The sequence below is a fragment of the Salvia splendens genome, chromosome 6 (genome assembly GCF_004379255.2).
Source record: "Salvia splendens isolate huo1 chromosome 6, SspV2, whole genome shotgun sequence".
NCBI lineage: Eukaryota > Viridiplantae > Streptophyta > Magnoliopsida > Lamiales > Lamiaceae > Salvia > Salvia splendens.
The window spans coordinates 13085767-13101120 of NC_056037.1; the positions used below are offsets into that span (position 1 = coordinate 13085767).

The 15354-nt window shown below is 38.1% G+C and overlaps 2 pseudogenes; both read right to left on the reverse strand.

Annotated features, from left to right (window-relative positions):
• Positions 1-314: 314 nt before the first annotated feature.
• LOC121806680 lies at positions 315-11786 on the reverse strand (annotated as a pseudogene).
• A 2056-nt stretch (positions 11787-13842) lies between these two features.
• On the reverse strand, positions 13843-15113 carry LOC121808817 (annotated as a pseudogene).
• Between the last annotated feature and the right edge of the window lie 241 nt (positions 15114-15354).

The following is a 15354-nucleotide window of genomic DNA, read 5'->3' on the forward strand; positions in this document are numbered from 1 at the left end:
GACCAACATTTCCATCGGTGCAGTGCAGTGGTCACTTCCTACTTAACCACTCTCCTTTAACCGATCATTTCTTTTTGGAAATATAATCTATGATGATTTAGGTTTAGTTTTTCCCACTAGCAAACTCACGTTTTTCGTAGTACAACTTTAGCTTTAATTTACGACATTGAACTGATCAATTATGTGTGTGTGTGTGTGTGTGTGAGAGAGAGAGAGGAGAAGAAGAGCTAGCAAAAGTGCAATCAGCTCCATCAAGTTTCAAAACAAAATTTGTACGCCCATAAATCCAAGATATATAACAATAATAGCAAATCTAGAGGCAAAATTGGGCATCTATACATTTAACAACTAGAATACAAGATGTACAGATATCCACTTTACAAGCTGCTGATTTATAATTTCCCGTGTAATGTAGTATGGTGGTAAAAATAATAAACGAATTGCTATTATTAATATGTAGAAAACTGTATTCAAACCTGCCGCATCAACACCAAACTGGAAAAAAGTTCCAGCACATGAGAAATCGCAGTAGATAACAGCACGGCACACTAAGGGAAGGAGCGGTGGGGAGTCAATCAGCCTTCTTAATCACGTATCCCCCAACCACAAGACCGTCCATCAGGTCAAGTCCAATATTGGCATTCTGGCTAAAATATGAGTATTTATTATCAAGAATCATGAGGGCTGTTGACCATCAAAGATACATGCTTAGCACTGTCCGCACGCAAGATCTCCCCTTTAATCTGGAACAAAAACCACATTCAACAAACCCATAAACTCTATACAGACAGGCATTGAAAACTATGCACACTGTGATGAATCTGTAGTACAGTACCTCATGGATGGAATCAGGAGAAAACCATCGTAATAGCACTCCAAGATGTACCATGGCAGGTATTAGCTTAAACAGTAATGGTGTGGTTACCTGTGTATACTATTTGTAAGATAAAGAAAGGAATCGAGCACATATTTGGAAAACTAATATAAGAGTACCAATGTATCTAGAACACTTAAGTGAAAAATACAGTTCTCTTAATTTCTTTCCTAGAGTTTCAAACACACCCATGAAAATTGAAACCACATCTCTACTTGCTTTATTAGAGGATCAACAAATGGGATACTGCATCTTCTTGGGACTTCTAAATTAATATAGGTAAGTTCTTGGCTACTGTTATCCAATATATTTCATACACAGAAATATTTACTTGCTATTTCATTTTATTCCTCCCCAAGTAAATAGATCCTATACCAACCTATGTAAGCTATGTATATAAGCATAACATATAACATATGTTTGAAATCTTCTGAGACGTGCTTCATGAAATATCAAAGGCAATGAAAACATGAAGCTAATAAGAAGTAGAGACCCTAACACAGATCATTTGTCTCTGAATGAGAAGTAATACAATTCAGGGAATAAGGGGATATTGCAAAGGCATACCAGACTGAGTGCTGTTGTCCCAAGAAGCAGCATGTATAGTTTACCCTGCGATTCATCACTTATGTTAGTGATGGCTCAAAGAAGGACGATATAACAAAATCAGGACCACCACCGAAAGTTGATAATACAGAAAATAAGTACTGAGCAATAGACCACAAATTTCTTATCAAGAAAAAAACACAATTGTTCAAGGTTAACATATAATGGTACATTGACACAACAATTAAAAAACTCAGAAGATAAAGCAACACCTCAATCAACTTGAGGTTTGACGCTTGACTAAGAAGAACAAAAGCAAATTCTCCAATTTGTGCAAGAGACATCCCAACCTGCAAATTGATATATTGACAAAACAATTTGCAGATCAAACATTGATTACCAAAATTTCAGAAAATAGCGCTGGAAAGTTGCATACGAGAAGGGAAGTCTTGTTGTTGTAGCCAAATCCCCTCACAACCAAACTAAAAGCAATTGTTTTGATAACAATCACCAAGATAACTGCTGCCAGCAAAAAATCAATGTGATTCCAGAGAAACTGGACATGAATAAGCATTCCAATACTGGCTAGAAAAAGAGCAGCAAAAAAGTTCCGTATCGGCTCCACCTACATGACAAGGAGTCAGATTGAAAAGCTCTCTGCATAGTGACAAGTAAGAGCACAATTTGATACAACTCTAAATGAAAAAAAGTCAGAGCTGAGGAAGCGTGAAAAAATTAGCTCAACTTGACATCACGTTGAACCCAATTAACATGACCCATTAAGCTAGGGTTCACAGATACTGAAAGTTTGAATAGCAAAGTTATTTTCTTACAGGATAACATTCTAAATTTCCAGGTAAATCTAAACTAACTTAAGGTTAGGGAAAGACCCATTGGAGGATCTCCAATAAAAGAGCAGCAACAGATCAATAATTAGCTTTAAGTTAATTATTAGGTGCACAACAACCTAAACGGCCTCAGCCATTCTGACAAAAGGGGAAAAAGTGTGATATTCTCTCAATCAATTATGTAAATATACAGGAAGTCAAATTAAGAAATAGTTCTATGGCCATTTAGAACTAACTTAGTCCAATTTCCAGTTGGTGATAAGTTCTGAACCTAAGGGACAAAATGCTTGTTGGCACTCTTCTTTCAGGAAAAAAAGAAAATATCCAATCAAAAAAAAGCAATTAGTAAAGTTCAAAGAGAGATACTGATACAGCTATACCTAACCATTTTTATGCATGGTTTACTATTATTTGAAATTCATTCATTCCTCCCAGATAATAGAAAATGTAAGAAAAGCATAAAGGTAAGAAACTCAATAAAAATAAGAAAGACGGCCATAATAAACCAACCATACAGCAAATCACAGCTCAGTAATCAATCAATACCACATTAGCTCTGTGTGTGAGACTCACACAGACATGCAGGAAGATACGTATGGTAGAATAGAATACCATGCCACAATAGAAAAGGCATACCTGTTCCAGAGTATGATGAGCAAGATCAGTTGTTGATATCATCAGTCCAGCAGCAAAGGAGCCTAACTCAAGACTCAAACCCAACTTATCGCTACACTGGAAAAACATAGTTTATGTTAGATACATATATTCAATAACTTTGCTGTCAAAAGGCACATTCTCAGGACTATTAACTGATTTTAGGAAGTGCGACTAACCCAAGCAACTAGCAAGCAGAGCGCAACAGATGCCAATTGGTAGAGTTCATTAGTCTGCAAAGATGACTAAGTCAAATATCCAAACAAAGTGCATGCAACCTATTTTATCAAGCACAAAGGAACCTGCGAGGATAGACTAATCATCAACTTCAGTAACCGAGGTATAAGAGTGTGGGACAATAATGCCAAAATGGTCAGGAATGTAACTAACACCACCAGCCTGTACAAGTAAAGTAGGATCCCATTAATGACAATAGAGATCACTGAAAAGAAACCCTGGTTTCATACAGACTTCAAGTCAATTGTTTCTAAGAATAACAAAAAAATAGTCGAAATATATCCATGCCACTAAAGGAGTAAGAGAAATTTTAGATTTCATCACTCACAGCTGATAAGTATTTAATATTATTGATTTTAAAAAGACCAAAGTCCAAATTTAGTCCCTTCCTTACATTTGCTCTGAAAAACTTTTTGGTCTTATACAAGTGTGTTACCTTTTGGTCCCAAACAATATGTTTTGGTCCAGAATTAACATATCAGTTAAAACTTATTGGTCAAACGTATTTTTAGCCAGATTAACCTAATTAAATTAATATTAAAATTTATAAAATATTTTTTACCTATAAAAAAATTAAATTAGATTAAAGTTTATAAACTATTTTATAAAATTAAATTAAATTAAAATTGATGAAATATTTTACATATAATAAAAATTACATTTCTAAATATTTTACAAAATTTTTAATTAAATTTAATTTTTACTATAGTTAAAAGAATATTTATAAATTTTAATATTTTTATTATGTAAAAAAAATTATGAATTTTAGTAATATTTTTTATTATAAGTAAAAAACATTTTATAAATTTTAATATAAAATTTATTAGGTTAATCTAGTTAATTAGATTTATAATTAAATCACTAATTTGGTCAAAACATGTTTGATAGTTAAATTTAATGGAAATGTTAATTTTGGATCAAAATATATTGTTTGAGACCAAAAGGTAATACACTTAATGTATAGGACCAAAAAATTTTTTAGGGCAATTGTGAGAGACCAAAAAAATTTGGACTTTAGTCTTAATAAAAGAAGTAAATAATTGTGGGCTGACAGAATATCAGAATGTCAGCAGGTAGCTTCATCATATTCCTACTCATAATATATTAGAGCATCCACAATAGTTATAGCTCAGCAATAGCCCAGCCATAGCCCAGCCACAAACTCCTCCTGTCACATCATCAATACTAAAAATCCTCCTGCCACATCAGAAATAGCCCAGCCATAGCCTAGCCATATCATAAATAGCCCAGCCACATCAATAGCCACATCACTAATAACACAATATACGAAATTTAATTTACGAGACATATACGAGAAACATTAATAATACTATTTTAATTTTACAAAAAAGTACAATAAATTAAAAAAAGTACAAAAATTTTTAAAAAGTACATTAATAAAAAAAATTACATTCGTAATCGAAAAAGTACATTGCTTAAAAAAAAATCACACGTCAGCTCCCTCGCCTCCGTCGTCGCCGTCGCCACCGCCACCGCCACCGCCGCCTCCGTCGCCACTGTCACCGCCGCCTCCGCTGCCACCGCCGCTGCCGCCTCCACACAGATCGTCATTCATGCTCTCGAGCAATGTGAAGAGAAATCTCTTCTCCCGGGGGTCAGTCGCCGCTCGCCATTCGGCTAACGTCTTCACCACCATCTGGCATTTGTTGACGCGCGAAGTACTTGAGATCCTCTGTAGACTGGCGGTCAAAGGGGGATGCCGACTGGACCTCCTGGGAACCCCCGGCGACCCCCCTCGCCTCCCGTTGCGCCCGCTTTTGCTCAGCGGGGCGAGGTCGGCGGCCGAACGAACGAGGGTTGGGGAGCACCTGGTCCGTCTCGGGGAGGTCGTGGGAACCACCGCTGCTGCCGCTGTAATCCCCGGTATAGTTCAATCGTTGCTTCTTCGGCCAGCCAGCATCGACACCTACTCGGAATTTCTCGGAGTCGTTCAGCACAAGATAGCAGTTCCAGTAGGTGAAGTCCTTATACAACCTGGGCTGGGGGAAGGCTTTCTCTGCTATCCTCTTGCAGTCGTCCTCCGTTTGGCCACTACTCTGCAAGCGGAGGGCGTTGGCGTACAAACTCGAAAATCGGGAGACGGCAGCCCTGATTCGGTTCCACGCCTTCCGGCAATCCTCCCCGTTGTGTGGCCTCCCCTCCGGGCAAAATAGCTGGTAGGCTGCTGCTACCTTGCCCCACACGTTGACGATCCTCTGGTTATTAGAAACAAGAGGATCGTCGCAAACACTCACCCACGCCTTTGACAGCGCAACATTCTCCTCGTCCGTCCACCTTCTCCGTACCGTGGGGTCATCCCCACCCGGCTGCGACGACTCCCCGACCTTCTTTCCCTTGCCCTTCTTCTTTGGGGCGCCACTACCCTGCACTGCTCCCCCCGTTTGAACGGGAGTTTCCGGAACTCCGAGACTATCAAACCCCAAATCCGACAACGCAAAATCATCAAAACCGCTCGGCGTGAACTGCGCATCCGTTGGGGTCGATGTGTGCGACGAAGCAGTCAAAAAATCAAAACTGGGGTGATAGACGTCCCCCCGCGTCACCTGCGTCGCCGGTACGCCCCCCGGCGTCCCCTGCGTCGCCGAACCTCCCCCGGGTATCATCTGCATATTGGGTGCCCACCCCGGCATCATCTGCATATTGGGTGCCCAACCCCGCATCGCCGGGAACCCCCCCGGCGGACTCCCTCCGGTCGGCATCCCGGGTAGCATCTGCTGCCACGGGTACATGTTGTAGTACCCGGGCATCTGATTCCATCCGCTTCCAACGGGGATTGGGGGAGTTTGAGAACCGCTCGTCCCTGAACTAGGCTCGTTGTTCAGATCCATTTCTCGGCGTTGATCTTGTACAGAAATTAAGATAGAGAGAGTACTCGTTAATACAAGTGGTGCGAATGAAAATGAAGTGCAAATTGCGTATATATAGTGTTTTGAAAATTTAAAAAAAAAAAAATCCGCTGGGCTATGCGCTGGGCGATCCGGGCGCTGCAATGGAGCCGAGCGGATCGCCCAGCGCATAGCCCAGCGGTTTTCGACCGCCTAGCGCTAGGCGAAATTGATTTCCGAAAAATCGCTCGGCGGTTTTCGGATTCTCCAATGGTTCGCCTAGCGACCGCCTAGCGCCGGCGCTCGGCTAGGCGGTGCGCTAGGCGCCATTGTGGATGCTCTTATACCAACACCTTTTCAAAACATCAGTCCAGAAGTTGTCAAGTAAACAGGAAAAATAGTAGCATCAATGTTTAAGTTAGAGACAAACTAGATACGTTGCATGCAAATCGTGAAAACAGGAAAAAACATTCTGTAAGGTATACTGTCTTACAGTTTTGTCATGGAAACCATTCCTTGAAGAGCACCAGAAGTACCACCAAGGATAGGGAGAAGAGCAAACAGCAATCCCACAGTACAGTCCTGGAGAACAAGTGTGGTTCCGACTTCGGCAAAGCTAAATTCATGCAAAATATAAACTTATTTACAAGAGCTGTTATGAAAATCTGTCAGTATTATTTATGTGCAACAATCAGATTTCAGAGCATTAGGCTTCAACTTCAAATATCAAAGGAACAATCTTAAGCAGACACAAACCTGCAGAACAAGGGTTCCAACAGTGACCTGTCCATATAATGTATTGATACTATTCTTTTCCATCAAGAATTTCAAAACCTGTAAGCAAGATAGAATCAGACACTGTTGTCCAGATTATTTAAGCCGAAAACAGACACCAACCACACACTCATTATCAATACACATTTCCACATGTAAAAAGTTAAGCCTCATTATGCGAATGCAAGTATCAAGAGCACTCTATACTCATTTGCTTCTGCCCTCTTGGAGCAAATTAAGTGGTTTGATAGGGTGAATTTTAGTGCTGCAAAAGATCCCTTTTTTCATCATACACAACCACAATATATTTGAGCTCAATAAGATAAAATCCATATTCATAAGGGCTAGAGGCACAATTTGAATATTTTTATCATCGGAAGATGTAATCTGATTGCAGCAGCAATGTATTGATATGTATAGTAAGGAACACCGGTTAAGGGAATTACTTTGTGCAAGAACATGGATGCCCTTTAAAGGTGCCTTACAGTGTCTAAGAAGCTAACCAATGGGAGGAGGATCATCCATGTACAATAACATGGACCTCTCTTAAAGGTTCCTTAGGTAAATGCTACAAGATCTCTAGCATTGGAACACATGGTTATGGACCCGAATCATTAGTATGGATCATTTTCTTTTCCAAGTGAAATCCCCTAGTATATGAAAGAGTGAAAAAGTGCTTTCATTGAGGTGGAATATGAAGCCTTCGTATCTTAATGCACGTATTTAGCTCCACTTAGCCGTACACCCCTCTAAATGGAGTTTAGTGATAGGTTCTATACGAAATGAGCGACCCGATTTGGTTGAATATCTAGTGACAAACTCCTTTGTTCCTTTCATTACGGTATTTTTGAACAAGCTCCTGGATAAGAAGATGAAGTTTCCTTATACCACATTATAAAAGTCAACTCCACTTCTGACATAAAAAACATAGTGACAGCTTCCTCCCTAATGAAGTTAATCTCTTTACATCCACATTCTAATTATTGTCTCAGGGAAAGAATTAACCCCCTTGTCTTCGAGGGTTGTTTGTTAATAGTGATTGCATATACAAATTACAGTTCTTCTACCTTGAATATAGCTTCAAGATTGGTCCTCTAAGCTAAAAAAAGAAACTCCCTCCGTCCCCCAAAAGTCACAATTACAAGATCCGGTGTCCCCCAAATGTACAGCACTTTCCAATTAAGAACATGACCCGACACCCTACTTTACATTTCAACCTTCCAAACACCTCTTATTTACCAAAAAAAAACATTTTTCTATACAGTGGGACCCCTAGAAATACCTTTTATCCACTCAAACCACATCTACCAATCATTTTCTTAAAACCCTTGCAAGTCAAATGTGCTATATTATGAGATTTAGAGAGCCTGAAAATAAATTATTCCCTGAAATTAATGTTTTAAACCATAGAGAGGAAAAAGAACTCAAGTCGGGACTCAATAGCTGAATCATCTTCACTGTAACAAATTAGATTAAGCTGAGATTCAAAAATCAGATGGATGTTGTACCACTGCGGTTGAAGACATAGACAGGAACACACCAACAAAGACACCTTCAGATGCTTCCCCACCACATAACTGCCAAGATATTATTTCAAAATATTAAAAGATAGAACTAAATGAAAGGACTAGACACGAAAGATTATTTTATGAATGGAACTGGACCATAAAGGAAACCTTAAAGATCAGGTCAATGTCATCCTCTAAAATTTGAAGGTTAGCACTAAAGATATGGCAGGACAAGGTGATTCACCTTGATTATGCATTTTCCCATACAACTCCTAGCATCACAAAATGACCTTCCAAACATATTTGACATCTAACGTAAAAAGTGATAAAATTCAATTCTTAACCTACAGCTAGTGAATGAATCAATTTAAAATTTTCCAGTTTACATCAATACCTTTTATGGCAATCTGGCGGTTAAGAAAGTCAATAAAATCTAAGGAATTTAGCCCTGATCAACATTTCATATAACGGAGGTGTGATTTCATACGTGCAAATATCTAAGAAGCAGAGAATAGAGAGTAGTATACCAGGGCTGTTATCCCACACAAACACATAAACAGCAGTATTTGAAGCAACCCGCCGAAAAAAGCAACTGCTCGCACAACACGAATCTGCATTATCAGTTAAATTTACTATCAATCTTTCAAGTTCTCGATTCCTTTTATTATTATTTCTTTTAATAACACATAACAAGATTAGAGAGAATGTAAATTTAGACAAAAATATGACGAACCTTCACAACAGAGAATTCAAGTCCCAGTGCAAAAAGAAGAAAATAACTCCAAACTGTGCCACAGTTTCAACCTGCAAGGGCATACTATGAGTAATTAGGCATAAATTTTATCTTTGAGACATGACAAACATTTCTCAAGAAATAGGTCACATTCATACAGGAGTAAGAAATCAGTAAAGAAGCAACAATATTATGCTCAAACATAGAGGTGATGCAAAAAGGCAACATACTTGAACCATTTCACTGACAATACTAAAACCTCCAGGTGCTATAAGGGATCCCGCTAGTAAATATCCAGTTATAACCTGTAAAGTTAAAATTGAAGATCATCACAGAAATTCTGAGATCAGAAATACATCCAGAATAACTAAAACAAGGACAATCAATGAATAGGAAGTTGCTAAAATCAGCAAAAATAGCAGAAAGCCTCTTTGGAAGCTTACTGGTTGTCCAGCACAAGCAAAGGCAATTCCACCACAAGTTGCAGACACAATTACAACAACTAAATCCGATATGAACCTGTGGAACAAAAAGAAATCATAATGTTTGATTGCTTGTGTAAGATTTGAATGACGAATACTGGTACCTTGGGAAGAAACTCAGAAGTCTAACCTTAAGTCCAACTGTAAGATAGGAAATTTCGACTTGCGGTTGGAAATAATGAAGACATTGTCCTGCGAATAAATTTCAGTGGCTGAAATCAACTAATTCAAACATTTCAAGAAAGCAGAACTTGAAATGATTGAAAACAAACTTATTTCATCCCCACAGTAATATAACTAAAACAATATTGTTAGTGGCTGAAAAAATGTACTACCTTGCTATCTATCAAGGTAATATAACTAAAACAATATTGTTAGTGGCTGAAAAAATGTACTACCTTGCTATCTATCAAGGTTGGAGTTTCTTCGGGTTGATTCTCACTATCAAGCTTAAAAACATCATTAAACTGAAATGACCTAATATAAAGTTAAAGTCAGAAAAAGTATCAACCAAAAAATCCAACTTTAAGTTTGTTGTAGTCACATAAATAAAAAAATTAGTCAAATTAACATAACACGGAAGACTGTTGAATTCGGAGGATACAGGTTTAAGAAGCATACTTTTCATCTTTTGTCTCATTCTTCTTGGGCTTAACCCTCGCAACAGTTTCCAGAACTGCCTGAGAATTTTAGAAGTTTCAATTGGGGGCACAGAGACATCCAAATTGAAATTGAAGGCAAGAAGAAAGGGGGAATAGTAGCAAAGAAAACATGTTTCAGATAATGCTCTTGATGTTTAGTCAAGTTTAGATATTTGAGTAATGAACTTGATTGAAGTTGTTTTTAATTTTACGTACAACTCAATAATTTATACTATGACAAAAATACCATTGAACTCGTGTTATTTTGCTTTAACTTCAAATAAACGTGATCAATTCAATGCCCTATAAGAGAAAACCTGATTTGTATAAAGGCACATTATCATCCAAAATACCCTCAAGCAAAAGAAAATTAAACCCTCAGGCTTTGGCTGCAGATTTTCAGCATATCACCTAGCACCTAAAAATCTAATTCTTGAGATGCCAGAAATACAGTGCTTGCCCAATTTAGTTCATGAAAGCATATAGTAATAATCTTTACAAGCATTCACCCTTTCCGAATAGCTAAGATGTCTGAATTACAAGTATTATTAGCATGTTCCGACATAAGAAGAAATGATAAGGAAAGAAAGAAACCTGCTGTTCGTTAACACTGTTGTTGAAGCTTCCGTGATCTTTGACTGCAAATGTCAAGAGAGATAGAGTGCGATCACAAACTCAAGTTACATGTTCCTTTCCAACTAGAAATGCATATTCTCTACTTTACTAGTATATTAAATCAACTCCAGTGACTAAAAATACATCAATCAACTTCTTGTTGGTTCTCATTTCATGAAGCTTAACGACTCAACGTCATATAGGGATACACTTTCCCCAATCACCAAATTAACCAAGATTTTTTACCAGTTCATCAAAGAGAAGCCACATGTCATGTCTCCAACTTCTATTAATTCAGTCGCTGCGTCCTTAAGCTTATTAATGTGCACCTAAAACCATTCTAACTATATTCAATTGAAACTCTAGCATATTCTATAGTACATTTTTTGTAAACGTTGGCATCAAAATATCATTAACTTTAAGGCCTCAAAGAATCTTTAACTGCCATTTCTTTTGACATGAATCTACTGCAAAAAAGCATATACACATCACTGAATTATTGAAGATTATCACGAAAATTTAAATGCATTAAAATAAACAAGCCAGAAATGGAAAAGGGCTCCATTAGTCCACGCAACACAGAACACATAAGTCAAGGAAAAGGAAAAGCGTGTAGAAAGGTAGCATTAATTGACAATGTACAACGAAGCAAAAGCACGGAGTACAATCATCACTTATCAGCGATCAGCACTAACCGTCGGCGAGTTCATCCGTTTCATTGAACTCTTTCTCCAATGCGTGATCAATGATATCTGCAAGAGTGTTTTCCTTTAGCGAGGAGGTATCGTTTGAGGCAGTAGCATTAAGTCCGCCGGTTTCAGGCATGAGGTCGCCGGCGATAAGCGGCGACAAAATGAAATAGAATAGAATTAGGAGAGCAACAAATGGTCGCATCTTTTCTATCTACTCCTTGGAATTGGAGAGGGAGAAATTAGAGCGGTAGATAAGTGTTCTCTCCGAGCAGAGACGGCGGAGGTAGAGGTGGTGGCGGTGGAGTAAATTACAGAGTTTCTCAACTTTTACTCAACCCAGATACTCGGCGGTTGAGATATGCGAAATGGAATAGTAGATTGGAAGCCACGCGCCCAAAAGAGCGTCGGAGCCACGCGCCGTAGTTCTATTCTAAACTTGTTAAATAAAGTCAAATTTCCTATCTAATTTATGTAATAACTATTTTTATAATGTGAATTGATGAAGAAAATATAATAAAACTATAAGTTGGCATTAGGACTAACTTGATCTCCCATTCATCCTATATTTAACCTCAATAAGTATAAACAAAAAGCAGAAAACAGCAATGGCATTGACATGTTTAATATAAAAAGATACTATTAACTGATTATTATTTTCATTGTTTATATTAAATATTTAAATTTTCATGTATTGTATTTTTTTCTCTTCTAATCATTATTATTTTCACTATCAATTATTTTAGGTTGTAATATCTGTGTTAAAGATTGAAGATGTTATGAAATTACATGGGGTATTTTAATTAAAGAAATGCTATCTTAATACAGGTGTATTACTGGTGTTACCATAGTGTTAGAGACACTCCTACTCATTTATTTACTCATTTATTTGTATATTTGTTCTGCTTTATTTCTAGCACTCAGAACTATAAGAAAATATAATATTCAATACTAAAGAGACAGAAAAATATCATGCTTAATACCTAGATATGAAAGCCCGATCTTCATACCTTGAGGAGTATTTTTGATGCAAAATTGTAATGAATAATGAAAAAGTACCATAAATATGATTATACCTTAGTCCACGGACTACCCATGATATTTAAAGTTTAGAGACCGTTTGCGTACAAAACGCATAGTTTAGGAACCATTTGCGTAATTGACTCTTTATTTTATTATCAACTTTGAATGTTTCTTTTATTTCTATTTCATAAATGAAGTTGAGTCGGTTACCTTGATTTAAATGTTATTTTCATTCTTTAAAATCAATTTGACTTTTGTAAAATTAAAATATATGAATAACATTTTTTTAATATATTGAAATCAAACTAATTATATAAAAACAGAACAAGTTAAAGCATGAAACAAGGGTGAGCTTACCTAAAATAGGTAGCATAAATAAAATCGTCTTCGGTTTGGATTGAAACTTTGAAAAGGTTTCATGGAAATATCATCCTCTTGTCTTGTGCATCGCACGCAACACAATAGTTGGTCGGTCAAAAATTTAAAATTTTTTAAAAACATTGATGAATTTAAGAGTTAAATGAAATCGATACAGGAGTAATAGTTAAAGGTGGGATGCAAAAACACCTCATTATAACAGCAGCATCAACTCTTCCTCCTCCAAAAAAGGTTTAGTATCAACTTAAAATAATGTACTACTACTACTACTATATAAAGGAATACAAGTATATAGGGATAATGTGAAATCTATATTCTGGAGTTGTAGAGAGGCTATACAACCAGAGGCTGTAAAACCTTTCACCATGATTCACAGCAACTACTTGTGTACACATAACAAACTCCTCAGTTTCCAGACATTATAAACATCGTAACATTCAATTCAATTTTGATCAAGTAGATGAATGTATCTACAAAAGGCATCATTACTTGTAAGAATTAGTTCAAACCTATGGAATCGATCAGAAAATCACCGATCAGATCAAGATTCAGTAATCGAAACAGCTTTTGAAGTGAAGCACGATCTTCGCCAGTTGCTGTAGAGCTTCATATCATTTCAGATTGCTATATCACTTCAGCAAGTATAAAAATGCTCCTCCATGAAAAAAAAAACTAAACTTTAAAAGTGCTGGCGAGGCTGAGGACCGTCAAGTGACAATGTGGCATGACTTGAGTCAAGCATCTAGATCGAACAACAAATCTCAAGTTAGACTCGAGGATTAATTGATACAATGCCACCAAAATTTTTTGAATATCTTCTGCAGGCACGGCACATTACGAACAATAACCACCTTAGTATTTCATAAGCTTCACGCGTCCAGCTCTGCAAACAAAAAAAGACTAACCTAACCTAACCCAACCCATATCTCTCTCTTGGAAAAACTCCATTCTATCATTTGAATCAGCAGCCATTCCCCATAAGGAACAATACTCATCACTGCACATGGCATGATTTGCCACTCTGGCACCAGGATACAGCTAAATGATCACAATGGATAGGCAGAAGAACATTCGAGGGAAATGACTCTGTTCCATTATTTGGAGCTCTATCAATGTTCAAAATGCTCGTAACCAAATTGTATATCTGAACATTCTCAAATGACCTTCCTCCCCCTACCAAAACGAGGCCCATGAGAAATGAAAACACTCCTCATGCAGAAGATTGCATTGTCATATCCATGCGATCCTCCACATTCTTGCCTCTTCAACCTCGTCTGCTCCACCTTAAATCCTTCATCAACCAACCCTATGACTGGAGGGATACGATCACTATCTGCATAATGCAGCCTCCTTGAGATAAACCCTCAAATACTCATCATTCCCAACACTCCCTGACTTCAAAGCCTCATTCATCTTCGCCACAACTTCCTTAGGCGAATGGTCAGATGGCGGACGGATGGCAAGCAACGGGCTATATGACTGAATCCAATCCTTGGGTATCCCAAGATCATCTAGGTATATCAGTTTCTTATCACATGTCCCAACCATTCCATGATCACCAACCAAAATGATATTCACATCATCAAAACCCCCATCTTTTCTAAACCACTAATCATGGCCTCTGTGATCTTCGGATCATCGGAGCCAACCTTATGGCCCTGATGATCGGGATCCTCGAAATACAATGTCATAAACGAAGGAATCTCACTACTGTTCAAATCAAAGTATCTCAAAACAGTATCAACTCTATCTTCATAAGGCACAGAGCTATTATAAATCATGCAGTATTCTTTAGAACAGTTCCAAGAGCCTTTGACTACCTCAGAGCCAGGCCAAAAATAGGTTGATGCTTTCAAGCCGCGAATCGCCAAAGTCTCCCCCAGAGGCTCACCGAGCCACCACTTAGGCTCGTGGCTGGACATCGTGAAGAAGTCGCCGGTGGCGGGATCGGTGAAGAAATTGTTGACAATTCCGTGATAAGCAGGGTACAATCCTGTGATGATGGAGTAATGGTTTGGGAAAGTAGGGGTTGGGAACACAGGAATCAAACCTGTTAGAAGTCGCAAGATTGGCTTGATCAACCAAGAAGGAGATGGCTTGATCAAGCCATCGATCAAGTGTGTTGAACGAGATGGCGACCAAGAAGGAGATGGCTTGATCAAGCCATCGACCAAGTGTGTTGAACGAGATGGATTGATCACGCCATCGATCAAGCGTGTTGATCGTGGTCGTAATGGCGGCCAACTTGATCAAGCCATGAATCATGGTCGTAATGGCCAAGTTGATCAGACCTCACTGTACGTTGCATCGATGCGAATGCGACAAAGAAGATTGAAGCATGTGCTGTGCAAGGAGAGCCACGAGCTGAAGCCAAGGACAAGCCAAACAAGACAGCTAAGATGGAGGACCACACTTGTACTTGGAGAAACGTGTTGATACGTGGATTAAAGAAGAAGGAATCGTTGCAGAGTTAGTTTTGATTAACAGAGTTAGTTTTGATTAACGT